At 34.1% G+C, this 13420-nt stretch overlaps 1 protein-coding gene and 2 long non-coding RNA genes across 4 annotated transcripts in view; 1 reads left to right on the top strand and 2 right to left on the bottom strand.

Annotated features, from left to right (window-relative positions):
• LOC133188771 (uncharacterized) overlaps positions 1 to 13420 on the bottom strand; it is a 155099-nt gene that overhangs the window by 72224 nt on the left and 69455 nt on the right. The window lies entirely within an intron of this gene.
• LOC133188858 (uncharacterized) lies at positions 1944 to 3600 on the bottom strand. 2 transcript variants are annotated; one of them, XR_009721328.1, is made up of 3 exons: positions 3353 to 3600; positions 3169 to 3248; positions 1944 to 2799 (listed from the first exon to the last, which is right to left on the bottom strand). It is a non-coding gene; the product is annotated as an uncharacterized LOC133188858 (long non-coding RNA). The 2 variants fall into 2 exon arrangements; XR_009721329.1 differs by lacking the exon at positions 3353 to 3600 and having other exon boundaries at positions 3169 to 3261.
• LOC133188859 (uncharacterized) lies at positions 3777 to 6179 on the top strand. Its single transcript, XR_009721330.1, has 4 exons — positions 3777 to 4078; positions 4896 to 5270; positions 5389 to 5486; positions 5674 to 6179. It is a non-coding gene; the product is annotated as an uncharacterized LOC133188859 (long non-coding RNA).

Below are 13420 nucleotides of genomic sequence, written 5' to 3' on the forward strand. Positions count from 1 at the left end.
AAAAACAAAATCATGCAATTGTATAAATATTTTATTCATTACAATCACAACTATATCCAGGTCGGATCACAGGAATGAAAGTTATTCATTCCCTAGAACACTACTTGCAGCAGGGAGGTGTCATTAATTTAGATGGTCACAGTTTTCAGGACACTGAAGTGACAGGCCTCAAATTTCATACATATACATTGGTAGGTATAAGGTCTTTGAAAATTACAAAATTGACTAATTCTGGGATAGGTAAATATGTAAGTATAGGAATGAGAGCACCAAATCCCCGGATGTACACGTGGTTTTGTTTGTTATGGAAAGTAGTATAGAGTACTGAATAGTGTGTGTTACCTGATTGGCTGAATTCGGGTATGTAATTATTTTCATTTTAAAGTAAAAATATTAATGTTTGAAATAAATGATGGAATGTAGGAATATTACAGAAAATATAGAAATACCAGGGGAGATTGTAGGAGTGGGGGTTGATATTTTTGGCAGAGTGACATTTACTGCCGATCGCTATAAGTTGTAAACAACTGCAATTTTGACCTATAAACGCCATGGGACCCTATATTTTTTTCGGGCTTTTTTATAAGCGCTTAGAATAAAGTTTCAAATGGTGCCAAGGATTTGTCTGAAATTGAATTAGTAGAGTACTGAGAGGGCAAAAGGTTTGTATAGAGTTCTATGGGAAAATAATTAGTGGTCTTTTCCCTATAGAGACCCCAACTTTTGCAATGTTAGGTGAATTGAAAGTCATGAAAAGTTATTTTTAGCTATTTATTTGAGTATTGAAGACATACCGAGAGAAAAAATAGCACAAAACTTCATTAGTTTTTGGGGGGTGGGGATTGAGGGGAATTGTGTCCTTTGTAAAAGGGAGGGGGGGGGGGGTAGAGAAGAAAGTAGAGATTGGTATAGGATTGTGCAGTTTACATAGCCAGAGGAGGAAAGTAAGTTAAGAAAGTGCATCAGATTGCTCTTATGATGAATGTTTGTATGTATGTATAAATATATGTACGTATTATGTATGTACATGTATGTATTTTTATGTTATTGCTTTATATGTGTATATATATGGAAGTGTAGGGGCTGTGACCTGGTGTTGATTTTTATTTAGTTTCTTACACGTTTGCACTTTCGGTATCTTTTCGAATACTTTTGTTGACCCTTAAAAGGGCCTTTTTTTTGGTGGTCATGTGAAAGGAGCACATTTTTCTGTCTTGACATCTCATGTCTGGTATTGTATGTGATCCTCTGGATTGCTTCCCTTGGACTTCAGGGTGAGGAATTTGTAGTTAAGTTGTTTCTTTGTTGTAGCTACACAAATGTCTGTATTTTCCCTTTCTTGCAGCCTCGTTTTTTCATCAGGGTGGCCCTCTGTAACTCATTTTCTGCTGCTTTCCAGTTTTTGTACTTAGAGTTACTTCCCTTAGACTTGCTAAACAGACATGCAGAATTTCAACATGATGAAATCTTTATTGCTGGGACCTTAGGCTTCTGATTTTTTTTCATGAATTACTGGAATGGCTTTAAACTGCATGTATCACATTTGACCTTTCATGTATTTACATGTAATTACATGTAATATTGTATAACATGTACCCCACCCTTGGGGGATCCATTTTTTAAATGCCCGTACGAACAAGTGAGGCGTAAACCAGCTGGATGAGACATGGAAACCAGCTGGTTTCTAGACGGAATTCAGAATTACGTGTCTTTACCAGGCGTACATGAGCAGGACACGTATTCCTGCTCTTTGCACACACGGAATACGTGTCATTTTCCGCCTCTTGGGCCAGGCGTAATTCTTGTATCAGGCGTAATGCTGAACTTAGTAAAATTGGTAAGGCGTAATGTTGGACTTAGAAAAATTGGTGAGGCGTAATGTTGGACTTAGAAAAATTGGTGAGGCGTAATGTTGGTCTTAGAAAAAAATAGAAAAGGTACAATGTAGGCAAAACATTATATTTCACTTTTCTTTTGTTAACAATAAATCCATTGGCAATATTTACAGTGAAATACTTTATAGATTAGAAAACTTTAAGATAAATATTTCAGCATTTGTGTTTGTCCTTCCCAACATCATTGTTGAGCTAAGATAATTTCTAGCTGAAATTACAGTCCCATCACAGATGTCCTTATAAGTTCCACCAGCTATATTTCTGTTAAACCACTCTTGCATTTTGCTTTAAAAAATCCATCTTGAAAAATAATGGATTGTGGAGTAGATTTATAACAGGTATTTCCAGAAAGAAGTTTTTGGTTTCTTGAATGGTGTTTGACAAAATTCCTTTAGACAGATGACACAATCAACATTTTATTGGCCCCTAAACAACGATGACAATGAAAGTGGTAAGCACCGTCACAAAGGTTCCTTAGTTTTTTGTTTTTTTTTGGACAACTGTTAAATGCATATATGTCAAATGGTATATAAAATGTGTTCTGCTAGCATCACATCTGAAATTATGTTCAAAAGTTGTTGGATTCATCATCTATTATTGGTGCAAATCACAGCAAGCACTAACATGAATACTCTTATTGAAATACGGATGTTACAGAGCAAAGAAAGAAGTTGGAAGTCTTGATCATCATGCTCCGTAACATTGCAATTTCTTCAGTGATATCATCCAAAATGTATTCCTCTTCATCAGATAAATCAGAAAAGAGAATACTTCCTCTTCATTATCAGAAAAATCCTCATCACTAAATTTTATGTATCTTTTTGGCAGTTGGGGTTCTTTGTTTCTTAAATGTTGTCATGTTACTCATCAAATGGTCCAGCACAGACTCTTCATGGTCAGACATCTAATTCAAGAATAAAACACTACTATTACCCAGTTAATCAAATGCATGCAAGTGAACATTAATTTAATCGACTAAAATATATATATTTTTAAAAACCAGAAATTGGTGTGTAGGTTGTATTGTTACAAGCTAATCAATATGTACAAAAAAATAATTAATTTTCTTTAAACGTATTGAGAAAAAAAAAATCGATGAGAACTCATTCGTATTTTTTTTCTCTTGCTTTACATGTACTGTATGATTATCAACAGCTGATCAAGTAGCAGGGATCTAATCTGGGTCCCTGCAATTTGCAAGAAGTAAATAATTTGTAATCTAATAGTAAAGCGATACAAACAAAACAAAACAATGTTATTTAAGGTGACCTACCTCGCTCATGATGATTATTTCTGCGCCTTCGTCTTCTAACTTCAGAGTCGATTTAGTTCCGAGATAATTCGGGTTGCAATCTGTAAAACGGAAGTAACATTCTATTAAATTGATTGTCGATCCCGATATATGTAGGTCGATCTTTTTTAAAAAAAAAAAAAAACAACAACTGTAAAATACTTACCGATATCAGTTTCCTAGAATCTTCTACGGTTTTCTCGCAATCAATGATTCCTGTTCTTGTTATTTATGTCTCGGCAAATTTACACATTTCGATCACAAATTCTGTACCTTGTAATGCATCTCATATTTTAAATCTCCATCGTTCTATAAATTAACTTGAGCTGAAATTTGCTAAATTTTACAAACGCTTTCCGTAAGTAACCTTCTTTATTTTGTTTGGTTATTCCATGATTTTCCAATGTGCCGAGAACAACTGTAAACTAAGGTGTTTTCTCAGAGGCCAAGGGGAATCGCCTTACAAAATGATCTCAGTGAAATTTATTGATCTACATATTGATTTTGCATTTTAAAAAAAAATTCGACAAATTAATACTAAAAGAACGCATTTTATTATTTTGAGAGACGTTTTTGGGGAAAAGTTTGTAATAGCTTTTGTATCGATCCCGTCGTGAACCTCAACAGTAGAGCATCTTCGAACCGGGGCTGCAGAAACTTGATATCCCACGCTATCAAAATCCCGCCCGCATGGTCATTTCAAATTCTGTTGCTTTGAAAGAAACATTGCCCTGCCGATTTCTACTTGTTTCTGACAACTTGGTTTTACTTGAAAGTGAAAATACTTCGATGAGGATTGCAGTTTGACTGTCGTGGGAGAAAAAGACAAAACGTTGACAATAAGGACGGAATCCGAAGTGAGATACCATCATTCATGGCCCCATCATCAATGGTAAGAATTTTTTAGATTTTCATACTCCAGCGATGTTAACACTTTGAAATATACCATATAGTATTATCTATAAAAATTTAAGAAATGTGCTTTTAAAATCATTCTGTTAACATGGTTAATGATTAGATTACATGTAGCATGCGTGTTTGTTTACGCTTGGAGACCTGTCGTATTTGTAAACTACTGCTGTTGTATACTCCATGATTTTTTTTTTTAAATTATCTTTCTATCGCATAATTATCATTTTTAGTATTTATCATTTCGAAAAAATATATACAAAACAAAAAATATACGAGACATTTTCCACCTTTTTTTTTAAAAAGTCGGGTTCAAGATGAGGGAAATATAAAGTCGCATGGATCACAACATGGTATTGATGGTATGAATTATAAATTTGCCACACGGCGCGGTGGCTGTCTTAAAAATTTTACTAGACAAAATAATTACAGTAATTTTAATCAAAAGCTGTCCTGATAACAAATAGAGTGCACTTTCTGATAAGCTGACCATGTTAACATGGTTAAGGTGATGTTTAATGGGTTGCTACAATGCATAGGTGGATCGGAAACTTTTCATACCCAATCAATATATATATATATATATATATATATATATATATATATATATATATATATATATATATATATATATATATATATTAATAACTTTCTTGTATTCGTTCCTTCCTACTGACTTACAAGGGGTCTGTTTTGTGTTTCTTAAAAGGGAGGGGGGGGGGGGGGGGTCAAGCTCAGATATGCTACACAAAGCTCACATTTCTTGGTGATAATTTTGTTATATGTGTGTGTATTTGTAGATGATGAAGAGGAACTAACAAAGTTTGCTATTCGGCATGCAGCAAATTATTGGGAAACTTGCAGGAGAAAGCAAAAGATATTCCAGAGAGACTGTTTAATTTCTCAATCTAAACACAGAGAAAGCAAATGGGAAGAGAACAAGGGCTCCAACAGACAAAATAAAAGAAATTAAGGAACATGATGAAGAGTTTATCCCAAATAAGAAGAAAAAAACACTGAGGATACAAGAGAGAAGAAACAGGAGCTAAGTCCCAAGGAAAAGAAGATACCAAGTCACAAAACTCCTCCCTTGAGAAAACACTCTACTACCAACATTCTTTCATTGGTAGTAGTAGTAGATATTAGCATTTCATCCCATGGAGGATTGTGTTGAGGTTAGATAATAATAAAAAAAATAAAAACCTAAATAAAGTATTTGTAAAATACACATTCAATATTTGATATATTTAACTATATGCACGGCTGTAATATATTTCTATTCCTATCATCCAGATAATCAAGAAGCAGGCTTCCTGTGTCCAAATCCTCCTTCTTCAGAAAAACCAAGGGAGAATGACCAGGATATTTCACCCCCTGGAATATCTGAAGGGGTAAGATTTTCATGCCCCCAATTGAAGGACTGGGGATATATAGTGTTTGGTCTGTCTGTTTGTTTTCCTGTCAACCCATTATGTAATACAACAATTTTTTTTTCTCTAATTGTAAATACTGATCTTGTTGGACATAATGCATGTGATTTCAGACCTACATTAAAGCATGGCTACAATTTTCCTTCAGGTTATGCCCTTTAGTGGTGTGGAGAAAATGAAGGAAAAAAAGTGAACCAAGAACTGAACAATGCCATCACAGAGCAAGTCTCATTGCAGGACAAAAATTTAAAAAGGAACATGGGAAAGAAAAATATGAGAATGCTAAGAAGAGCTCAGTGCACGATACAAGATAAGCTAATGTAAAACACACTTATTCCGAAGTACAATGAATGAACAATTTTGATTAGGCGTAGTTCATTATATCCATTAAGTTCACAGCAATATTCTAAAATTTAAGGAAATGAAAATCACTATAACCATGAATTCATTATAAGCATCTCTGCTGTAATACAAAGTCATCAGAGATTGGTACACTGTATTTTCAAGATAATTTATAATTTTTGTATAATACAAATTTTGAATTTTCCTTAAATGGGAAGATTTATTAATGTAAAGTTTATTTGAATGACATTTTGTTGTCCATCAAAATGTTAAGAAAAACTGCCTTTGAATGTTATATAAATTGATACTAAGATATGGATGTTTTGATAAAATAAATACTTAGTTTTCAAAACATGTAATGTATTTTGTATATATCATTGTGTATTGTACGCCTGGACTTTTTTACGCCTGGACATTTTTACGCCTGGACGGTACGATCCTTTACGCCTGGTCTATTGAAGAGGCGTAAAATTTGCATATTACGCCTCTTTTTACGCCTGGTTTCCGTCTCATTTGACGCCTGGTTTACTTATATGGTATTGAGTCAAAATCCGCCTGGTTTTTGCAGAGCATGACGCCTGGTTTACGTGTTATTACCAGGCGTACAATTTCGTACAGGTAATCAACTGATGTAGCATTTATGTAAATTGTTAATTTTTCAGAAAACTTGAAAAATATTGCTGTTTCATTATTGCTTTGTGCTTAATTTGACCAACTTTACTGATTCATTTTCATTTAAGCACTGTAGAGGACTTTCATCTTTCAGCTTCCTCGGCCCCGGGAGAGGTCGGTACCTGATCCGCATGAGCATTTTCTCTATAAAAGAAGAAGATGAAGACTCGCTATCCACCTGATGTATTTTGCTGGACATTTTTCTGTACATTGCAGGTAAATTTTTCATCTTTTCACTTTCCAGCCTATTATTGTGTTGTACATTTTGGTGTTTGAAGTAATACTTATTGCATTTCTTGATTTTTTAAAATTGATCTGAATTCCCCTTTTCTAGGCATAAATTTCAATAATGTAACTTATGGATTGTACTGTTTAAGACTACAGAGACTGAACTTTAATTTCTTATCAAAAGGATTGCCTTTCTCTTGTTTAAATTAATTGTAAACAAATATAATAGGGGGCACCTGCTATTTCTCTAAGTGCCTTTCACTGGGGGGTGGTGAAACATTTCTGCACTTACTTAATCAGCAGGATGGGTTAGATAAGAATCAATTAGTATATCAGAGTCTTAAATTATTTACTTCTCATAAGCATCAAAAAAATTCTGAATCAGTCTTTTTAAAAAACTTTAAATTTTGCTTTATTAGCTATGATTTGTCAAATTTTGCAGCTTTTTTTAAATTCTGGGTAGAATCCACCCTTATGAAAAAATTGACACAAATGTGACTTTATATCATTTTATTAACATCAAAAAACAAAATCATGCAATTGTATAAATATTTTATTCATTACAATCACAACTATATCCAGGTCGGATCACAGGAATGAAAGTTATTCATTCCCTAGAACACTACTTGCAGCAGGGAGGTGTCATTAATTTAGATGGTCACAGTTTTCAGGACACTGAAGTGACAGGCCTCAAATTTCATACATATACATTGGTAGGTATAAGGTCTTTGAAAATTACAAAATTGACTAATTCTGGGATAGGTAAATATGTAAGTATAGGAATGAGAGCACCAAATCCCCGGATGTACACGTGGTTTTGTTTGTTATGGAAAGTAGTATAGAGTACTGAATAGTGTGTGTTACCTGATTGGCTGAATTCGGGTATGTAATTATTTTCATTTTAAAGTAAAAATATTAATGTTTGAAATAAATGATGGAATGTAGGAATATTACAGAAAATATAGAAATACCAGGGGAGATTGTAGGAGTGGGGGTTGATATTTTTGGCAGAGTGACATTTACTGCCGATCGCTATAAGTTGTAAACAACTGCAATTTTGACCTATAAACGCCATGGGACCCTATATTTTTTTCGGGCTTTTTTATAAGCGCTTAGAATAAAGTTTCAAATGGTGCCAAGGATTTGTCTGAAATTGAATTAGTAGAGTACTGAGAGGGCAAAAGGTTTGTATAGAGTTCTATGGGAAAATAATTAGTGGTCTTTTCCCTATAGAGACCCCAACTTTTGCAATGTTAGGTGAATTGAAAGTCATGAAAAGTTATTTTTAGCTATTTATTTGAGTATTGAAGACATACCGAGAGAAAAAATAGCACAAAACTTCATTAGTTTTTGGGGGGTGGGGATTGAGGGGAATTGTGTCCTTTGTAAAAGGGAGGGGGGGGGGGGTAGAGAAGAAAGTAGAGATTGGTATAGGATTGTGCAGTTTACATAGCCAGAGGAGGAAAGTAAGTTAAGAAAGTGCATCAGATTGCTCTTATGATGAATGTTTGTATGTATGTATAAATATATGTACGTATTATGTATGTACATGTATGTATTTTTATGTTATTGCTTTATATGTGTATATATATGGAAGTGTAGGGGCTGTGACCTGGTGTTGATTTTTATTTAGTTTCTTACACGTTTGCACTTTCGGTATCTTTTCGAATACTTTTGTTGACCCTTAAAAGGGCCTTTTTTTTGGTGGTCATGTGAAAGGAGCACATTTTTCTGTCTTGACATCTCATGTCTGGTATTGTATGTGATCCTCTGGATTGCTTCCCTTGGACTTCAGGGTGAGGAATTTGTAGTTAAGTTGTTTCTTTGTTGTAGCTACACAAATGTCTGTATTTTCCCTTTCTTGCAGCCTCGTTTTTTCATCAGGGTGGCCCTCTGTAACTCATTTTCTGCTGCTTTCCAGTTTTTGTACTTAGAGTTACTTCCCTTAGACTTGCTAAACAGACATGCAGAATTTCAACATGATGAAATCTTTATTGCTGGGACCTTAGGCTTCTGATTTTTTTTCATGAATTACTGGAATGGCTTTAAACTGCATGTATCACATTTGACCTTTCATGTATTTACATGTAATTACATGTAATATTGTATAACATGTACCCCACCCTTGGGGGATCCATTTTTTAAATAATCAACTGATGTAGCATTTATGTAAATTGTTAATTTTTCAGAAAACTTGAAAAATATTGCTGTTTCATTATTGCTTTGTGCTTAATTTGACCAACTTTACTGATTCATTTTCATTTAAGCACTGTAGAGGACTTTCATCTTTCAGCTTCCTCGGCCCCGGGAGAGGTCGGTACCTGATCCGCATGAGCATTTTCTCTATAAAAGAAGAAGATGAAGACTCGCTATCCACCTGATGTATTTTGCTGGACATTTTTCTGTACATTGCAGGTAAATTTTTCATCTTTTCACTTTCCAGCCTATTATTGTGTTGTACATTTTGGTGTTTGAAGTAATACTTATTGCATTTCTTGATTTTTTAAAATTGATCTGAATTCCCCTTTTCTAGGCATAAATTTCAATAATGTAACTTATGGATTGTACTGTTTAAGACTACAGAGACTGAACTTTAATTTCTTATCAAAAGGATTGCCTTTCTCTTGTTTAAATTAATTGTAAACAAATATAATAGGGGGCACCTGCTATTTCTCTAAGTGCCTTTCACTGGGGGGTGGTGAAACATTTCTGCACTTACTTAATCAGCAGGATGGGTTAGATAAGAATCAATTAGTATATCAGAGTCTTAAATTATTTACTTCTCATAAGCATCAAAAAAATTCTGAATCAGTCTTTTTAAAAAACTTTAAATTTTGCTTTATTAGCTATGATTTGTCAAATTTTGCAGCTTTTTTTAAATTCTGGGTAGAATCCACCCTTATGAAAAAATTGACACAAATGTGACTTTATATCATTTTATTAACATCAAAAAACAAAATCATGCAATTGTATAAATATTTTATTCATTACAATCACAACTATATCCAGGTCGGATCACAGGAATGAAAGTTATTCATTCCCTAGAACACTACTTGCAGCAGGGAGGTGTCATTAATTTAGATGGTCACAGTTTTCAGGACACTGAAGTGACAGGCCTCAAATTTCATACATATACATTGGTAGGTATAAGGTCTTTGAAAATTACAAAATTGACTAATTCTGGGATAGGTAAATATGTAAGTATAGGAATGAGAGCACCAAATCCCCGGATGTACACGTGGTTTTGTTTGTTATGGAAAGTAGTATAGAGTACTGAATAGTGTGTGTTACCTGATTGGCTGAATTCGGGTATGTAATTATTTTCATTTTAAAGTAAAAATATTAATGTTTGAAATAAATGATGGAATGTAGGAATATTACAGAAAATATAGAAATACCAGGGGAGATTGTAGGAGTGGGGGTTGATATTTTTGGCAGAGTGACATTTACTGCCGATCGCTATAAGTTGTAAACAACTGCAATTTTGACCTATAAACGCCATGGGACCCTATATTTTTTTCGGGCTTTTTTATAAGCGCTTAGAATAAAGTTTCAAATGGTGCCAAGGATTTGTCTGAAATTGAATTAGTAGAGTACTGAGAGGGCAAAAGGTTTGTATAGAGTTCTATGGGAAAATAATTAGTGGTCTTTTCCCTATAGAGACCCCAACTTTTGCAATGTTAGGTGAATTGAAAGTCATGAAAAGTTATTTTTAGCTATTTATTTGAGTATTGAAGACATACCGAGAGAAAAAATAGCACAAAACTTCATTAGTTTTTGGGGGGTGGGGATTGAGGGGAATTGTGTCCTTTGTAAAAGGGAGGGGGGGGGGGGTAGAGAAGAAAGTAGAGATTGGTATAGGATTGTGCAGTTTACATAGCCAGAGGAGGAAAGTAAGTTAAGAAAGTGCATCAGATTGCTCTTATGATGAATGTTTGTATGTATGTATAAATATATGTACGTATTATGTATGTACATGTATGTATTTTTATGTTATTGCTTTATATGTGTATATATATGGAAGTGTAGGGGCTGTGACCTGGTGTTGATTTTTATTTAGTTTCTTACACGTTTGCACTTTCGGTATCTTTTCGAATACTTTTGTTGACCCTTAAAAGGGCCTTTTTTTTGGTGGTCATGTGAAAGGAGCACATTTTTCTGTCTTGACATCTCATGTCTGGTATTGTATGTGATCCTCTGGATTGCTTCCCTTGGACTTCAGGGTGAGGAATTTGTAGTTAAGTTGTTTCTTTGTTGTAGCTACACAAATGTCTGTATTTTCCCTTTCTTGCAGCCTCGTTTTTTCATCAGGGTGGCCCTCTGTAACTCATTTTCTGCTGCTTTCCAGTTTTTGTACTTAGAGTTACTTCCCTTAGACTTGCTAAACAGACATGCAGAATTTCAACATGATGAAATCTTTATTGCTGGGACCTTAGGCTTCTGATTTTTTTTCATGAATTACTGGAATGGCTTTAAACTGCATGTATCACATTTGACCTTTCATGTATTTACATGTAATTACATGTAATATTGTATAACATGTACCCCACCCTTGGGGGATCCATTTTTTAAATAATCAACTGATGTAGCATTTATGTAAATTGTTAATTTTTCAGAAAACTTGAAAAATATTGCTGTTTCATTATTGCTTTGTGCTTAATTTGACCAACTTTACTGATTCATTTTCATTTAAGCACTGTAGAGGACTTTCATCTTTCAGCTTCCTCGGCCCCGGGAGAGGTCGGTACCTGATCCGCATGAGCATTTTCTCTATAAAAGAAGAAGATGAAGACTCGCTATCCACCTGATGTATTTTGCTGGACATTTTTCTGTACATTGCAGGTAAATTTTTCATCTTTTCACTTTCCAGCCTATTATTGTGTTGTACATTTTGGTGTTTGAAGTAATACTTATTGCATTTCTTGATTTTTTAAAATTGATCTGAATTCCCCTTTTCTAGGCATAAATTTCAATAATGTAACTTATGGATTGTACTGTTTAAGACTACAGAGACTGAACTTTAATTTCTTATCAAAAGGATTGCCTTTCTCTTGTTTAAATTAATTGTAAACAAATATAATAGGGGGCACCTGCTATTTCTCTAAGTGCCTTTCACTGGGGGGTGGTGAAACATTTCTGCACTTACTTAATCAGCAGGATGGGTTAGATAAGAATCAATTAGTATATCAGAGTCTTAAATTATTTACTTCTCATAAGCATCAAAAAAATTCTGAATCAGTCTTTTTAAAAAACTTTAAATTTTGCTTTATTAGCTATGATTTGTCAAATTTTGCAGCTTTTTTTAAATTCTGGGTAGAATCCACCCTTATGAAAAAATTGACACAAATGTGACTTTATATCATTTTATTAACATCAAAAAACAAAATCATGCAATTGTATAAATATTTTATTCATTACAATCACAACTATATCCAGGTCGGATCACAGGAATGAAAGTTATTCATTCCCTAGAACACTACTTGCAGCAGGGAGGTGTCATTAATTTAGATGGTCACAGTTTTCAGGACACTGAAGTGACAGGCCTCAAATTTCATACATATACATTGGTAGGTATAAGGTCTTTGAAAATTACAAAATTGACTAATTCTGGGATAGGTAAATATGTAAGTATAGGAATGAGAGCACCAAATCCCCGGATGTACACGTGGTTTTGTTTGTTATGGAAAGTAGTATAGAGTACTGAATAGTGTGTGTTACCTGATTGGCTGAATTCGGGTATGTAATTATTTTCATTTTAAAGTAAAAATATTAATGTTTGAAATAAATGATGGAATGTAGGAATATTACAGAAAATATAGAAATACCAGGGGAGATTGTAGGAGTGGGGGTTGATATTTTTGGCAGAGTGACATTTACTGCCGATCGCTATAAGTTGTAAACAACTGCAATTTTGACCTATAAACGCCATGGGACCCTATATTTTTTTCGGGCTTTTTTATAAGCGCTTAGAATAAAGTTTCAAATGGTGCCAAGGATTTGTCTGAAATTGAATTAGTAGAGTACTGAGAGGGCAAAAGGTTTGTATAGAGTTCTATGGGAAAATAATTAGTGGTCTTTTCCCTATAGAGACCCCAACTTTTGCAATGTTAGGTGAATTGAAAGTCATGAAAAGTTATTTTTAGCTATTTATTTGAGTATTGAAGACATACCGAGAGAAAAAATAGCACAAAACTTCATTAGTTTTTGGGGGGTGGGGATTGAGGGGAATTGTGTCCTTTGTAAAAGGGAGGGGGGGGGGGGTAGAGAAGAAAGTAGAGATTGGTATAGGATTGTGCAGTTTACATAGCCAGAGGAGGAAAGTAAGTTAAGAAAGTGCATCAGATTGCTCTTATGATGAATGTTTGTATGTATGTATAAATATATGTACGTATTATGTATGTACATGTATGTATTTTTATGTTATTGCTTTATATGTGTATATATATGGAAGTGTAGGGGCTGTGACCTGGTGTTGATTTTTATTTAGTTTCTTACACGTTTGCACTTTCGGTATCTTTTCGAATACTTTTGTTGACCCTTAAAAGGGCCTTTTTTTTGGTGGTCATGTGAAAGGAGCACATTTTTCTGTCTTGACATCTCATGTCTGGTATTGTATGTGATCCTCTGGATTGCTTCCCTTGGACTTCAGGGTG

The sequence above is a fragment of the Saccostrea echinata genome, unplaced genomic scaffold, assembly GCF_033153115.1.
Source record: "Saccostrea echinata isolate AGI-Se365-2 ecotype Australia unplaced genomic scaffold, CSIRO_AGI_Sech_v1 ptg000016l, whole genome shotgun sequence".
Taxonomy (NCBI): domain Eukaryota; kingdom Metazoa; phylum Mollusca; class Bivalvia; order Ostreida; family Ostreidae; genus Saccostrea; species Saccostrea echinata.